Here is a 16,204-nt window from a genome sequence, read left to right as displayed (position 1 = left end):
ATCCCCCTTCCCTTTGATTAATAAGAAAGCAAGTAACATCCCCAGTGGCTGCACATTCCAGGCATTCCAGCGGTGTGATGTAAGAAGGAAGGATCAGCGGCAGTGTCCATCTAATGCACTTCACACCAAGGCACATTGTAAGTCCCAGGCACACCCTCCAGCCTCTCCTCCTCCCCCTCCCTCCTCCTGTGACTCAGCCCAGGTTCTGCAGATCCCTCCTCCTCCTCCTCCTCCCTTTATTCCTCCTTCTTTTTGCAGAGTTTGCAGCCAAACTTTTGAGCTTCTGATGCCTTCTTAAGACCTGATCCTGAATGGAGATGATCTGATGCCGGAGAGTGAGGCGTGATCCACTCAAAGCTGGGGATCTGCTACAGTTGGAGGGTGATTTACTGTCTGGTGGAGAAGACTTGACTGCAGACTGTCCTCTTCTATTATTATTTTTTTGGATGCGGCTTCTGGTGCTTTATTAGGGACAGGAGTGTGCAGCATTGGGCAGGAGACTCATGCAGGTAAGTGCACACTTGGCTCAGGTCTGATGGCCTTTCTCCATACTTCATGGTTGGGCGAGTAGCCACATGCCCAGGGCAGCCCCAAAATGGGGGCAACGTGAAATCGCAGAATTGGATTCCATTTTATGAATGACTGATCTTACTGCGGGCAGGTGTCTCGCTGCAATCCCTCTTCCCAAAATGTTTGGCTTACTTTTTGGGTCAAAGATCACATCACTACAGAGGCTTTCCACTACGGCGAGACTCCTATTGCTCTGATGGGTGAGAGCAGATTTTTTTTGTAGGGGGTCTCAGGAATTGAGGTTGTGGCAGATGGCGGTTTTATACATGTGCTAGTATACATCCATATAGTGCATGTCAACAGACCGACCTCCCCCCGCAGCGAGATCGGTACCCAGGTACAGAATTTTAATGCTGTAATGTATTTATATTGCACCATCTGTGCGAATGGCGAAGGTCGCACGGTTCCGGGTTTGCGGAATAGATTTTCGGATTGTAACCTCTTGTGGGCATGGTCCTCTCTCCTTCTGTACCAGTTTGTAAGTCGTCCTGTCCATGCTTATTGTACTTGTTTTATGCATGACAGCCCCTTTTCATATGTACAGCGCCATGGAATAAATGGTGCTATAATAATAATAATAATGCACAATATTATAGCCGTACATGACTGCCAGTGATTTACATTTAATTTACCCAGGTTATTATTTTTTTTCTGCCGCATCATGCACGTAGATTTATTATCCCTTCATGTTAAAGGGCTGTTTCATTCCCAAAACAGCGCCACACCTCTCCACAGGTCACGTGTGGTATTGCAGCTCAACTCCATTGGCTCCAGTTTCTCTGAGCGGCAGTACCTGACACGACCTATGTGCAAGTGTGGCGCTGTTTCTGGAAGAAAGCAGATGTTTTAATAACCTTGCCCCCCCTTAATGGGAAGGAGCATTGGAGCTGCTTCTTTAGCATTATAAATGTAGCAGGGCTGAGTTTGTCAGTGCAGCGTGGATCTGACAAAACTGACGGGGAGATCACTGTGATCAGTGGTTTCCTAGAGGACTGCCTTGAAGGCTACCAATACCACGAATGCGCAAACAAAATGACAAATTCAGCTCTGCTGTTTGGTGCGTCTACATAAGACGTGAATTTTATGGGAAATCGTTTTCTTTGTAGGAAGCGGATGTAGATCTTCTGGAAACGCTGCCCTCGGCAATGGAGGGGTTAAACCCCAGACAGCATGTTGTCGCCTGGTGCAGATCTGTGCTAGGACATGTCTGTTCCTTGCATCTGATGATGCGCGTTCTGCCTGGATCTGTACATTGTGTGTGTTTACACTGGCGGCCCGCGGCCCGCCCACCGCTTCACGGCTTTACCGTGTCCTTTGTTAACTATCAGTCAAGTCTGCACTGGCTGTAGAGACCCCGCTCCTCTCTGGTTACAACACGCTTCCCATCTTTCCGACATTCCTGCTGCTCCTATGTACAGTCCCCATGGCCATGTTTCTGCACCATTTTTTATTTATTTATTTTGGCGCAAAAATGGCAGCTCCAGGTGTGGCATGGAAGCCTTTTTATTTTTTCATAGTGACGTTCTTTGACCCCTTAGATCCTATTCACACGGTATTTCTTTAGTGCTGATTCCACGTAAAAAAAAAAAAACGTTGACTGCCATTATTTTCAATAGGGGACTGCGCAGCCGTTCGATCAGCTGGCGGTTTAATGCTGTATGCCCTTTCTTAGTACATGGTCCATTTGCGGTTTAGCTAAAGTCAATTGGGCCACACCATTAGCAGGTCCAGGGCTTCAAATTGAAAAACTGCGGCAGAAATTTTCAGGCTTTTTTTTTTTTTTTTTTTTATTCCCAGAAATCGCCACCAGGTGCTCAAAAACATATGGTCTATGTTCTACTTTACACCAGTTTGATAAATGACCCCAAGAGTGTGGCAGCACCCTTAGGCAGGTAAGCTGGGTGACAAACCATGACGGCCATATTGGGTCTCTGAAGTATGGGAGATCGACCTTGTTATCCATAGCAACCAATCACAGTGCAGCATTCATTTCATATTTTGCTCTTGAAACATGAAAGCTGCGCTGTGATTGGTTGCTAGGGGTCTAAACTTCTAAATTCTCTTTGTTGTCTCTAGCAACCAATCACAGCTCAGCTGTATGAAATGGCAGCTGCGCTATGATTGGTTGCAATCGGTAACAAAGTCCTTTAAGACCAAACAGAATTCTTGTATGTCTTTGAACGCTGCCCATTCTTCCACGTACGTTGTCACCCAGCTTTCCCACACTCCCAGCATACAGCGATATATTCCTTAATCCCATATATGCACAATACTAGACTGATTTGGCACCGAGGAAAGCTGGATGATGGTTATACCTGTAATAATCTGCATAGTTGTCACCCGGCATTTCCAGAAAGTCACTGGGCAGAATTTATCACATGATTTGCGCCCGTTTTATGAATAGAATTTATAACTTCACACGCAGTGCAGTTATCCTAACATTTCTTCTCTTGCCTATATGTCCCACCATTTGGTGTATCCAGACGTGCGTCTCCTTGGTTACAGACTACAAAGATGCCCTGTGCGTAGTCGGATCAATCAATTTCTTAATATTATATAAAAAAAATGGCTCAGTCCTGCAACAAGTACACAGTGCTCGTGACTCCTAGAAGGATAAGCACAACACGTGGAAGATCTCCAGATAGCAGATCCTATTCTTCTCAACCCTGAGGCCCGCATTCCTGACCTGACCTGTGACCTTTTGAATCCACCTGCTGTTTCTTTGGATGTGTTGGCTATCCTACTCCTCTTAGGTTCTCGGTGATACACCCTCCCCTAACTCAAATATTACTGTAATAACCCTCCGGAGTTTAGGACACTGGGTGACAAGCCCTGGTGGGGCTGTAATGGTCATGATCTTTGCCTTCATTCATGTTTTCAAAAAATGGAGACATAAAGGCTGATTAGACTACATGTTCTCTGACAAAACTTTTGTCTTGCCTTGGGTCTAAATCGCCATCTTAGGCCTCTTTCACACTTGCGTTGTCCGGATCCGGCGTGTACTCCACTTGCCGGAATTACATGCCGGATCCGGAAAAACGCAAGTGTACTGAGAGCATTTGAAGACGGATCCGTCTTCAAAATGCGTTCAGTGTTACTATGGCATCTAGGACGCTATTAAAGTCCTGGTTGCCATAGTAGGAGCGGGGAGCGGTATACTTACCGTCCGTGCGGCTCCCGGGGCGCTCCAGAGTGACGTCAGAGCGCTCCATGCGCATGGATGACGTGAACCATGCGATCACGTCATCCATGTGCGTGGGGCGCCCTGACGTCACTCTGGAGCGCCCCGGGAGCCGCACGGACGGTAAGTATACTACACTTTGCCATGGCTGCCAGGACTTTAGCGTCCCAGCAGCCATGGTAACCATTCAGAAAAAACTAAACGTTGGATCCGGCAATGCGCCGAAACGACGTTTAGCTTAAGGCCGGATCCGGATCAATGCCTTTCAATGGGCATTCATTCCGGATCCGGCTTTGCGGCAAGTCTTCAGGATTTTTGGCCGGAGCAAAAAGCGCAGCATGCTGCGGTATTTTCTCCGGCCAAAAAACGTTCCGTTCCGGAACTGAAGACATCCTGATGCATCCTGAATGGATTTCACTCCATTCAGAATGCATTAGGATAAAACTAATCAGGATTCTTCTGGCATAGAGCCCCGACGACGGAACTCTATGCCGGAACAAAAGAACGCAAGTGTGAAAGAGCCCTAAATCAATGTTCATAACATTGCCTTGAATTACCGTATGTTCTGATATGTATTGGGGCGGTATGGCAGCTTAGTGGTTAGCACTGTTGCCTTGTACTGGAATCTTAGGTACTTATCTGACCAAGGAGAAGATCTCCATGTTCTCCTGGTGTTTATAGGGTTTTTCCGGGTTCTCTGATGTTGCCCCTCTTCTCCCATAAACGTAATGGCTTCCCTAGTGTTTTCAGATGACTGTATCTATAGGGTGCTATAGGGCAAAGGAATATGAGCTTATTGATTTTTAGTGAATGAGTATTGAAAGACCAATTGAAGCTGAGCTATGACAGGACTTTACGACAAGGCAAGGGCTGAAATCTGTTTTCGCCCAAGTTTGGGCTGTACAAACATGTCATCTGTATGGAGGCAGGAGATGTAACGTGAATTGGTGTAACACCAACTTCTAGATGATATTTTTGAGCCTGGAGGGCTGGTTGGGCCTATCGGTACTCATAGACACCTGTAAGTGGTCATACATATGTGATACCTGTCTGCTTTCTCTTCTGACCCCTCCCCGCACACATTCACACTCAACTTGGCCAGACGTGCATGTGCCCTGAAAGGGAGAGGGCTGTAAGTCGTTGCCAGACAACTCTAGAGCAGGGGCTTAACCCCCAGAAAACAAAAGGATCAGGCTTGTTGAAATCCAACAGCCCAATTCTTATCTCTCCTCAACATGTGCCATTAGGGCAGAGTTAAGAGGCCTGCATACACATTAGACGGTTTGATGGAAATCGACTGGTCTGATTTACATCTAGCGTCTGTGTTTGGCTAGTTTAAGTGCTTTTAGAGATATCAATTAGAGGTTGGTGTGACTGCCCAAGGGGACACATTCCCAAGTATGGGGGCAGCATGGGAGATGTCTTGGAGAAGAGAAAACGTGATAGGTAGAGTGAGAACTGTAGGTCATGGAAAGCACTGTTGGATGTAGATAAGGCATAGAAAAGTAAAGCACGGTGCAATGCTCTTAGGATGGAAACCAGACCATGTAATCAAAAGTGGGGAAGACCGCCAGTGCAATGACTGGCAAAGGGAAACACTGGTGGAAAAGAAAAAAAAATAGAAGAAAACAGGAGTCCTGTAACTTCCATTGAGCTTCCATAGATGTCAACAAACAGTTCAAAAAGTTGTGCCAATTACAAATATTTGTGCACATTGGACAAATGCGAGGAACCAAATTGTCACTTTAGGGGCAAGACTTGTGAAGCCTTTTGATTTTATTTATTTATTTATTTATTTTTTTTGGGGGGGGAAGGGGGGACAGTAGCAAAAGTAGTTCTCCACATATTTGTGTTAGAGAGAGACCTGTAATAAGTAAGTGAACCTTGGTTTTGCAGAGTCCTAGTGATACATGTCACATCTGTAACCAGTTTTAGAGGTAATGTCTTGAGCAGTGAGATCTGAAATAGGTGATTTGCACTCTTTTGGAAGACTCCATGGTTGGTGTCCCATGACCATTAGGTCTACCAGTTGCATCAGTGCAGTTTTAAACTGGGGTTCCACAACCATATGGGTTCCAATGGTTCTTTATTTCCCAGTGTCTTTGTATTTTTCTGAGTCCTCTGAACTTTTTCATAAACCTACTATGGTTTATAATGGTTCTTTGGGTGTCAACATATTAGTTTCCAGCTTCACTCTAGGGTTCCTTGGTCTTTCCATGGGCCATTTATACGGAACATCTCCACGTTGATTATTAATTCCTTCACAATCTTTGTAGTTCTCATTGTACACACAGGACGGATCATCGGTAAGATCTAATTATTATTATTATTTTTTGTATTATTTTTGAATCCTCTCATAAAAAATAGCCAGTAGAGACAAGTGATTGGCTCTAGAGTCACCTCCAAATGAAGTAGTCTTCTGCTGAACCCTTGGGAGTCCATCATTTTCAAGGAACCTGAGGATCCTTTGGGGAATTAGTCCAGACTTGCATGCTTCTGTGATTCCTCCTAGTATCTACTTGAACAGGGTTCAATTTTAGGGGGTTCAGAGGTCTTGCTGGGGACCTGGTGCCCAAAGAGGTCCGTAGGCCTCTCTGCCACATGAGAAGCCACCGGTCTTATAAACGGCACGTGTTTTGTTTTATTTTTGTGTTCATGTCACTGGTATTTTTTGATAACTACTTTATTTTATCCGGGGTGACTGTTTAATTTTGCAGCTGCCAAGGCCTACTGAGAATTGCAGCAGGATCGCAGCAGTGCGCCTAATCCCGGCTTAAAACAAACACACATTAAGTGTGCTTGTGTATTTAAGAGAGAAAAAAAAAAAAAGAAAGTCATCGAACATCTGTTTAAATTAAGGTTTTATTAATGTCTACAATGACTACACCCAGCACTAGACCGAGGCTACAATTTAGGGCACCAACTACTTTGCCCTTTGCAGCTAACAATGGGATGGGATGAATAGGGTCACACAAAGGAAAGAATGAGGTGGATTTTTTATTTTTTTTTGGTGGAGGTATCTTACGTTCCTGCGGCTGTGGCACTAAATGCTCTGACCCTGCTTTTATGGTCATCGGCTAAAGGCCACTGTTTGTCAGAGTGCATCAACCCTAGAGTGCATGGAATGCATTGTTACGGCTAACACTAAACCTACACGAGGGCCTAAGGAATGTCCCTAAAACAAATAAAAACATTTTTTTTTTTTATTCTGCATTTATACGACATTGTTAGAATATTGGTAGTGTGGCCTCCCTGTGTATATGGTGTGGAATCCATCATTAGGAAACTTGCACTTCTAAAGACATGGTCTGTTTTCTTTTTGCAGACCCCGAGGGTTTGAGCGTAGCTTGTGAGATCTGTCAACTGTAGGAGAAACCTGTGAAGTCTGGAAACTTGTGTAGAAAAATGTTTTCTCACTTGTCTGTTACATCCTACTGTAATCGCCAGAAAAACAAGGAACTTCTGGGATGTTGTGTAACTGGGAGTTCAATCCCCAAGGTGAATGTGGGTGAGGCTGGCCAGGGAAGGTTTTGGGTCAACAGGTCACTATTAGCATTTATCAGTTTATCAGACATTTAAAAAAAAAAAAATGCTGATCGGTTCACTATATGATCCTGAGCTCCAGCATAATGACATTATTTATCCTTATTTTAGCTTTATTTTATTTTTTATTTTTTTATGTCCATATTTTTTTGATTTTATACTTTTTTTTTTCAGACTCCTCAATTTTTTGGAAAATTTGTGTAAAGAAGAATTTTTTTTGTATAAAATCCCAATGTTTTCCCAGAGATGGCCCCCAGTTTGGTCTTTGTTTTCTGTTCAGCAGCCAATCGCCGGTCACATCGACTACGTCGGTGAGGTCAACCCATTGTTTGTTGCCATGCATTTAGGGGACACTTTATCGCAGACAATCGGGATATTGAGCTGATGGAAATCAATCAAAAGGTGCCTGTGTTGGTGTGCAGCTTGCTCTGCTGAAGTCTATGGTGGTTGGACAAGATCCAGGTAAGCCACACTTGGCTCCTTCTGTAACTCCCAAAAACTACAATGGAGAGAGTCCTTTGGGCATTTCTCCGTCAATTTTAATCAACTTAATATAATGGTGCCCAAAAAAAGAGTAAGTAGCAAAAACAACATGTTTGAACCGCCTCTCCATTTAAACGCTCCTTTATAGTGTTTGTGGGATTAGCGGGGGATCAGGGTCCCCATTATAGTGATTTGGTGGGAGACCGAGCAGATGTGCAGAGAGCCTAAGAGGGAGCTGGAGCGTGGTAGTGGCCCTAGTTGTCATAGTCAATCATGGTGGCTTTCATCACACTGTTTCTCCCTAGGGCCGTGCAGTGAAAGGAGGATGCACTTTCTTCCCAAGCGATACACCCTGATGTTGGGGCGCCTGCCTCATGGTAGTCGGGTTGCCCATGATGATAAGTGTTTGTATGGGTGTAAGGCAGGGCATGGAGAGTGTAACAGCCAGCATATGGTGTACAGTAGGTAACCAGGCCAGATGTAGCAGAATAAACTTCTCTTTACTAAAGTGCAAAAATAGGAGTTGTAGTACATCTGACGATGGCAAAACACAGTTCTGACTGTACACAGTGTAATTCTTCCTTAATGATGTATGGTTTTAGGCACAGATGGGAGTTATGGCCCTGTCTCAAGCCTCTTCCTGCAGAGTCTATGGCAGGCAAATGTAATCCTGCAATGCTGGCTGTAATGACCACTGAGGGACAGGGTTTTGGAGAATAGACTGGCCAAGTCGTGTCCGGGTGTGAAGGGTGTATTAACAGTGTACCTCACTGCAGTAAAGTCTTGCAGACCCTATGGGGAAATTTATCAAGACCGATGCTTTCAGCACAAGTCCGCCTGTCCCCTGCACTGCCAGAGGATGCACATTATTTCTAATAGGGCGTGCACCTCATCATAAATTAGGTGCATCCTTGGGCAGTCCGTGCGCCTAAACTGAAATCTGCGACTGCTCAGAACTGCTGTAGATTTCTGGCTTTATTGGCACCAGAAAATAGCTGTAAATAACGATAAATTTGTCTCTGCTGTTGGTCATGCCCCTTTCCCACCCTTACCACATCTTCTTTTGGAAAAGTGCCAAGGGCGGCATAAAAAGAGGCGCTTGCTACTAACCCCCCCCCCCCCCCCCCAAAAAAACCCCACTCATTTAAAAATGTCTTAAATGCTCACCTTGCGACTTTTCTGGCACAAGGGAGATACATTTCCCTTAGTTTTACTTTTTCTCTCCTTTTGTAGATCATGCAGAGATCTGTCAGTCTCTGTAGATTTTTGGGTTTAAAGGAAACCTGTCACCGGGTATAAGGCTGAGGACATGGGTTGCTAGATGGCCGCTAGCACATCCACAATACCCAGTGCCCATAGCTCTGTGTGCTTTTATTGTGTAAAAAAACTGATTTGATACATATGCAAATTAACCTGAGATGAGTCCTGTACGTGACTCCATCTCTAGGACAGGACTCGTCTCAGGTTAATTTGCATATGTATCAAAATCCCGGTGACAGGTTCCCTTTAAGAAGAGGGAGCACAAGTCACAGCTTCTTTTCTCTTCCTAGCTCCAGTTTAGATAGACCTAAGGTTAAGGATGGGGCCTGCCCACACATAACGGCCTACACGGGGCAAGCTAGGATTGGTAACCCCGCCTGTGCCATCCATACATAATTATGCTGGCTACAATACATAACATAACAATATATTACAAAAAACTAAATGGCTGCACACCGTTATATATACAAACAATAGCGCTAAGAAATGGGGGTCATTCTAGATAAAAGTGGTACAATACCGACTATAAATGAATAATGGAAGCTCTTAGTGCACATACGTGTCGGGCCCATCTACCAGGCGTCAAGGTGGCTTCCGCAGATGGGTCCCTATCACTAAAGATACTGCCTCACTTTGGACTTACTTAAGCCTACAATATTCAGGGCAGTGTAGGAACCAGCTACAAACGTACTCTGCTCAGAAGTCCCAGGTAGATGGGCATGTCCAGTCTAAAAGGGGTGCCACCCCCAATATATTGCAAGAAAATTTATACTAAAACCTTCAGAATCACAGGTGCATATCCATGAAGTGAACATAATTGCAAAAAACAAAGATGGGCCCGACACGTATGTGCGCTAAGAGCTTCCATTATTCATTTATACTCATTTATAGTCGGTATTGTACCACTTTTATCTAGAATGACCCCCATTTCTTAGCTCTATTGTTTGTATATATAACGGTGTGCAGCCATTTAGTTTTTTGTAATTCTGTTCGCTTCATGGATATGCACCTGTGATTCTGAAAGGTTTTAGTCTAAATTTTCTTGCAATAACAATATATTACATAATAAAATAAATTTGCCGTTAACCCCTGATCTGGGGTACTGCAGTTAGATCACCACCAATCTAACATTTTCAACCAGTCCATTTAATTTCTGCGCCGTTTATGTGGTCACTGATCCATCTTGTTGCAACGTTCCACTCCTGGACATGTGACTGTGGTAGCCAACTGATGACCGCATCGATGACATCACTGTGGGAGTGGCTTCACTTTTCTGATTCCCCCCCCCCCCCCAAGGGACGTAATAAAATTGTGCTGACATGACCAGATGTCTTTCTAATTATCGGAGGTGCAAGAATGGCACGGAGGAATTTAAACTGCAAATGACCCCTAGTAAAAGGGAACGTGTTTCCATGAAACAGCAGACAGCATGTTATAGAGCAGGAGGAGCTGAGCAGATTGCTGTATAGTTTATGGGAATCGATGCATTATAACTTGTAATTTATTGCTATTTCTACGCCTAGGAGTCATGTGGGCAGTTCTACAGTAAGTAGGACCGCCCACTGGACTCCTAAGCATAGAGAGCGCAGAGGTGTAAATGCATAAATTTACAAGTAACACAAAATATATTTTCTTAAACCTATGTATCAATCTGCTTGGCTCCTCCTGCTCTATAGTGTGCTGCCTGGAGATTGCACTTCAATTTTTTGGTGACCGGTTCCCTTTAAAGAGGGCCCCTTTAAAAGAAGAGCTTTCTAAAGAGTAATTTAACAGAAAATGAACTCCACATCTGTGCCTCACGCCTCGTTGATGCCCTTATCTCAGTCATTTGATACTGTTGCAAAGTAAAAAAATATTCCCATGATGGATCACTGGAAAAAATGCGCTGGGTCATAACATGGGGACATTGTTTTGAGATCAGCAGGTGCTTATCTTCCCCAGATTCAGAAATTCACACGTTTCGTGTCTGTGTCGTTTCAATATCATGCTCCCCTTCCTGTGCCTGGGTCCGTGGTGGCTGACCTTCTTATTGTTACAGGTCACTATCCAGCCCGTACGCTGATCTACGAGAGATCCCGAGCGGATTTTCGCTCTGGAAAAAATGAGAAATGTAGCTGCCTTAGCCCGGTTCACAGCATGGGAATGTGATGTTTAATTTGTAGGTGTAAGGAACAGCTTTAGATTAGAAGGCTTACATGTCTTCTTAAAGACCCCTGCTGGGCCTCACAAGAACCATGGCCGATCTCTAGATCCTGTATTCTGAAGGATGTTTCATTTTGTGATGTTTTGTCTTTTTTTATTTTTTTAAAGCAGGTTTACAGAATTTAAAGGGGATGTCTAGGCACTATCGCCTCTTGTGACATGTCTGTTTTAGTAATTACTTGCATTCGCAAGTCCGGAGCATCTATTCTTATTACTCTAGGTTCTGCTATTCCTCTCTTATTCCATCTACAAGTTTATGACTGAATTGTCCAACTGGGTGTTACCAGTTGGGGCTGTGTCCCTGCTCAGTCTGCCACCAGCAGCATTGATTGGATAGTGGCAAACTGTGCAGGGAAACGCCAACAACTGGTAAAACCTGTTCATGCATAAACGTTTAGTGGGAATAAGGCCTCTTTCACACTTGCGTTGTCCGGATCCGGCGTGTACTCCACTTGCCGGAATTACACGCCGGATCCGGAAAAACGCAAGTGTACTGAAAGCATTTGAAGACGGATCCGTCTTCAAAATGCTTTCAGTGTTACTATGGCACCCAGGACGCTATTAAAGTCCTGGGTGCCATAGTAGTAGTGGGGAGCGGGGGAGCGGTATACTTACCATCCGTGCGGCTCCCGGGGCGCTCCAGAATGACGTCAGAGCGCCCCATGCGCATGGATCATGTGATCCATGCGATCACGTCATCCATGCGCCTGGGGCGCCCTGACGTCACTCTGGAGCGCCCCGGGAGCCGCACGGATGATAAGTATGCTGCTCCCCGCTCCCCACTACAGTTTACCATGGCTGCCAGGACTTTAGCGTCCCGGCAGCCATGGTAACCATTGAGAAAAAGCTAAACGTCGCATCCGGCAATGCGCCGAAACGACGTTTAGCTTAAGGCCGGATCCGGATCAATGCCTTTCAATGGGCATTCATTCCGGATCCGGCCTTGCGGCAAGTGTTCCGGATTTTTGGCCGGAGCAAAAAGCGCAGCATGCTGCGCTATTTGCTGCGGCCAAAAAACGTTCCGTTCCGGAACGGAAGACATCCTGATGCATCCTGAAGGACGGACTGTCCATTCAGAATGCATTAGGAAAATCCTGATCAGTATTCTTCCGGCATAGAGCCCCGACGACGGAACTCTATGCCGGAAGACTATAACGCAGGTGTGAAAGGGCCCTAATAGAGTAATAGTACTATCTAGATTAATAAGAATAGATGCAGACATGTCAGGGGAGGTGACAGGTCTTCTTTAAAGGGATTTTCCAGGAATACTCATTGATGGTCTATCCTTAGGGTACTTTCACACTAGCGTTTTTATTTTCCGGCACTGAGTTCCGTCACAGGGGCTCTATACCGGAAAAGAACTGATCAGGCATATCCCCATGCATTCTGAATGGAGAGCAATCCGTTCAGTTTGCATCAGGATGTCTTCAGTTCAGTCTTTTTGACTGATCAGGCAAAAGATAACACCGCAGCATGCTACGGTTTTATCTCCGGCCCAAAAAACTGAAGACTTGCCTGAATGCAGAGTCCATAGGAATGTATTAGTGCCGGATCCGGCATTTAAAATACCAGAATGCGCAGACCGAAAAAAATAAATGCCGGATCCGTTTTTCCAGATGACACCGGAAAGACGGATCCGGCATTTCAATACATTTTTCCGACTGATCAGGCATTCTTCAGACTGATCAGGATCCTGATCCGTCGTACAAATGCCATCAGTTGACATACGTTTTTCCGTATCCGGCAGGCTGTTCCGGCAATGGTGTCTGATAGCTGAAGGCGTCTGTGTTAGTCCCATGTTCAGGTGTGCCGCATTGCTGAGAAAAATGTAGTTTTAATATATGCAAATAAGCCTCTAGGAGCAACGGGGGCGTTACCATTACACTTAAGAGTCTCTGCAACTGCCCTGCCTTCTCCACTATGATTGACAGGGCCAGGGGTGGATTAAGTGCATGATATGCCCAGGGCTGTCTACGCAACTTGGGCCCCTCCTTCCATTTTAGTTTAGTTTTTTTTTTTGTATGAAGAGGCTGCGGTGCTTTGTGAGCGCCACAGTCTCTTCCTAGGCCATATGACCTCTTCAGACTAAAAAAAAGTACCCCAAATTGGGTCCTAAACTTAACATCCAGTGACATCTCCTGTCATGTAGACCTTCATTCCTCTTCTCCTACATTTGACCAAGACCGCCATGGCAAATTCTCAATTTTTCCATCAACCTCCCCATCCTAGTATCCCCACAGTGTCATCCGGCTGCCACCCCAATACTGTGCCCGTTGTGCCCCCCAATGCCCCAGGTACTATACTGCTGAAAAAATAGTGACCCTAATAGACATAATTGGGGTCATTCAACAAACAGGTGTAAAGTAGAACTGGATTTCCAAAAGAGCTGTCAAATATAAATGGTGGACCCCGATTGGCTGCTATGGGCAACTAAGCCAGTTCTACTCTACACCAGTTTGATAAATTACCCCAAATGTCCCTATAGTGTCCACAGCAGCTATAATGTCCCCTAGAGTGCCCCCAGTAATAATAACACCCTATATTGTGCTCCAGGTAATAATCCCTGTATAGTGTCCCCAAAAATAATAGAATTGCCCCTACAGTGCCTCCCCAATAGCAACACCCCCATATAGTAATTTCCACCCACACAGTAATTTCCCCTATATAGTAATTTTCCCCCACACTGACCCAACACAGTAGTTTCCCCCACACTGTCCCACATAGTAATTTGCCCCCACATAGTAGTACCTCCCATAATAATTTGGCCCCACATAGTAATTTCTCTCACACTGTCCCACATAGTAATTTGCCCCCACACTGCCCCCACATAGTAATTTGCCCCCACATAGTAGTCCCTCCCATAATAATTTGGCCCCACATAGTAATTTGCCCCCATACAAAAGCCCCAATATAGTAATTTCCCCCGATGTACTCTGTCTCTTCACTAATATGTCCTCCTTTTTTCCCACCCCACATGTCCCTCAAAGTAGGTACATACATTGAAAAATAAAAAATGTAAAAGAAAAATACTTGCCTATGTCCAGGGCCAGGCGCTTGCTCACACAGGAAGGCAGGATGAGCGAGGCGCGCACACGTTGCAGTGCTGCATTCTGGCACAGGCGCGCAATGACATCATCCCGCCTGCGCCGGGATTTGACTACCGCATGGGCCTCAGGCCTGAAGCCTATGGCAGTGATTGGCGGAGGGGCAGGGAACTATGCGCTCCTGTGCCCCGCCGCTGTATGTGGGCGTTTAGGTCGGCGTTGGGCCCCCCAGTGGTGCTGGGCCCGGGGCTGCCGACCTGAACGCCCCTATTGTAATCCGCCACTGGACAGGGCCAGGTGTGATGACGTTTACACTGCCTAGCCCTGTTAATAAAGTGCAGAGGAAGCAGCTGTTGCAGAAACAGTAGAACCTCTAGGTGTAATGGTAACGCCCCCGTTGCTCCTAGAGGCTTATTTGCATATATTAAAACATAATTTTTCTCAGCAATGCGGGCACATATGAGCATGGGGCCAACACAGATGCCTTCACCTGCCAAGTGCACATGTAACAGGTCAACCAGTTTCCTCGATGCCCTTTAAATAAATGTAGCTTCCTATAAGCAAGCAGAGATCTTGACAACCATGAGAAATGGATACAGACAGTATATTGAAAAATTGTACAACAGAGAATACCAAAACCGGAATGCCCCTTTAATTTGGAGAGCCCACCCAGTAGACGTTATATAAGCCAGCGACGGAAATTAGATTCTGGAGATTTGTTATTGCGTTTGCATGTTGTTAATGGCGGGTGTGTGTGGTATTGTTGTGTGGAGCACGTGCAGCGGGGAGATAAGAGGGCTGCTTTCGCCTCACCTCAGATTTATGACTCGACTCCATTTCCTGCATGGTAATTGGATGACAGTCCTACTTTTCCAAACTACTGAGCTGTTAAACGTGTCACATTTCACATGAATACCTGGCGAAGAGCCTTCTCAGCTTATCCGGGGTTAAGAGCGACTTTACGTGAGAAGAAAATAATGAGATTCCAAAGTAAGGGTAAGATCTCCCCTTTAAGGGGGGTTTTCCACTGATTTTTAACCATCTCTCATATTGTAATGTGTGGAGAGCTCTCACTTTCTATGTGCCCGCCCGCTACGGAATCCAGTCTCGTGACCGCATCCGCTGTGTTCTCTCTGCTTTCTTCTGACGTCCGATCCGTTGCCTTGCAGCGGTGTCGTCTGCTATCCACCTGGAGCATGAACACCATTCTAATTTACATGGGCGGAGAGTGGGAGGGTTCCTCCGATCCGCTACATTCGCTGTAGTGAGGCAAGGAGCTACCTGCTCATGCGCAGACACGATTGGTGATGAGATGTCTACAGCGTACGACTATCTCCAGCAGTCCCATACTGAATGTAGGGATGTGGCACGCGCATGTGCCACCTGCCAATCTGTTCATACAGGTGCAGGGGACTCCCTTGTGGGGGGTCCGATCAGTTGTACCCCCAGGCGATCAGATGCTTATCCTCTATCCTATGTAAAGTGGATAAATAGAATTCACTCAACAACCCTTTAAATTCGCCATCCGATAATCCAAAAATTCAGCAAATTCCAGTACGAAACTGCAGAGAGAAGTTATTGCAGCAGATGTTTTTACCCTGTTCTCTATCTTTTTGACTGTGTTCACACCTGCACTAGCAATTTCCAGTTGTTGTTCTCCGAAAATAACAGAAGTGCCGTATTCAGCACCTAACTGAACCAAATGGAGCTGAGCAGACCCCATTGACTATAACAGGATGCTGCTTTTGTTTTTTGTACTGACCAAAAAGTTTTGCAGGTGGGACTTTTTTTTTTTTTTTTGCATTCTCTTTGTTGGAATCTGCGACAGCCCTGAAACTGATCCTCCGACGCAGGTGTGAACAAGCTCTTACATGAGATTTATACTGGGGTCTGGCAAAACATCAGGCTCTAGACCCCCGTC

The 16,204-nt window shown here is 45.4% G+C and overlaps 1 protein-coding gene across 2 annotated transcripts in view; it reads left to right on the top strand.

The window, feature by feature from the left end:
* Positions 1-268: 268 nt before the first annotated feature.
* The window catches only part of PTPN14 (protein tyrosine phosphatase non-receptor type 14), a 111,971-nt gene continuing 96,035 nt past the window's right edge, over positions 269-16,204 (top strand). For both annotated transcript variants that reach the window (XM_044290782.1, XM_044290783.1), the window contains exon 1: positions 269-509. The gene's annotated coding sequence lies outside the window, so the exon portion shown is untranslated. The remainder of the gene's footprint in view (positions 510-16,204) is intronic.

The sequence above is a fragment of the Bufo gargarizans genome, chromosome 4 (assembly GCF_014858855.1).
Source record: "Bufo gargarizans isolate SCDJY-AF-19 chromosome 4, ASM1485885v1, whole genome shotgun sequence".
In the NCBI taxonomy this organism is placed as follows: domain Eukaryota; kingdom Metazoa; phylum Chordata; class Amphibia; order Anura; family Bufonidae; genus Bufo; species Bufo gargarizans.
This window is presented reverse-complemented; position numbering and strand designations above follow the sequence as displayed.